The sequence below is a fragment of the Elephantulus edwardii genome, unplaced genomic scaffold, assembly GCF_000299155.1.
Source record: "Elephantulus edwardii isolate Elephantulus edwardi_28Jun2011 unplaced genomic scaffold, EleEdw1.0 scaffold00433, whole genome shotgun sequence".
Taxonomy (NCBI): Eukaryota; Metazoa; Chordata; class Mammalia; order Macroscelidea; family Macroscelididae; genus Elephantulus; species Elephantulus edwardii.
Genome location: NW_006400183.1, coordinates 183,496 through 184,544, shown reverse-complemented (window position 1 = coordinate 184,544; position 1,049 = coordinate 183,496). Strand labels below are relative to the sequence as shown.

The 1,049-nt window shown below is 38.4% G+C and overlaps 1 non-coding gene across 1 annotated transcript; it reads right to left on the bottom strand.

Moving 5' to 3' along the window:
* Positions 1-566: 566 nt before the first annotated feature.
* On the bottom strand, positions 567-648 carry TRNAS-GCU. Its single transcript has one exon. It is a non-coding gene; the product is annotated as a tRNA-Ser (tRNA).
* Positions 649-1,049: the final 401 nt, after the last annotated feature.

Below are 1,049 nucleotides of genomic sequence, written 5' to 3'. Positions count from 1 at the left end.
TTAAAAAACCCAGCACATAACAATATCATAGATAATATGTATTTATAATAATAAATACAAAAGCTTTTCCATTTTAGCATAGCTTATAATAGAAAAACATTACGTGAAGCCTAAACATTATTGTTGTTGTTTTAGGATCCTCTGAGACTAGGTCTGACTCACAGCAACCCTGTGAATCCTGACCTATCCTGTGCCATCGTAAACTTTTCTGACACACTTGAGCTCTCAAACATCAATTGAGAATTGAGTTTAATAATATAGAGTAACATCCATTGTAACTGTGCAAATCTGAGAAAGAAACTATCATTTTGTTCTATGGGAATTTCTCCAGGATAAATTGGCTGTGGGTAAAGAACAAGATACAGACTGAATGGGAGCATAATTTGACCTTCAAGTGCTACTGAAGAAATATTGCCACCAAGTTGATTGAATATTTCAGATATTTACTCTACTTAATGTTTGCTAGTGCTTGCCCCAGCCATGCTCACAATGAGACCATTGCTGCAAACCAGGGTGGAATGATTGTAACAGACATAAGTGTTAATTTAAGAAAATCTTTGCCAGATCGACGAGGATGGGATTCGAACCCATGCGTGCAGAGCACAATGGATTAGCAGTCCATCGCCTTAACCACTCGGCCACCTCGTCAGCTACAACCCTACCTCCTTTATTGTCCTTCTTCTCTATGTTTGTCCTATAGTAATTATATCCAATTATCTTTTCTCTGCCTTAATCCTTGGTCTGTCATCACAACCACACCAGAGTCAAGTGCATTTCACAGCATTACGAAACTAATAAATGTCGCGTTTCATTGGCACATAAAAAATAAGAACATAGACCAATAAACTTAGGTACCAAATAAAATCATTGTTAAACAGATGAATGAAGGAACCCACCTGCTCCAGCCCGCCAACCTTGTGTTTTTCCAGAAACTTACACTAGTCTCTTTGCTGAAGCACTTTGCATTGGGTGGGCCAATTTCCTGCTTATTGAACAGAATTTAGGTGAGGCCTGGTGACATAGTCCATAAAGAGTTGGGCTGTTAATCC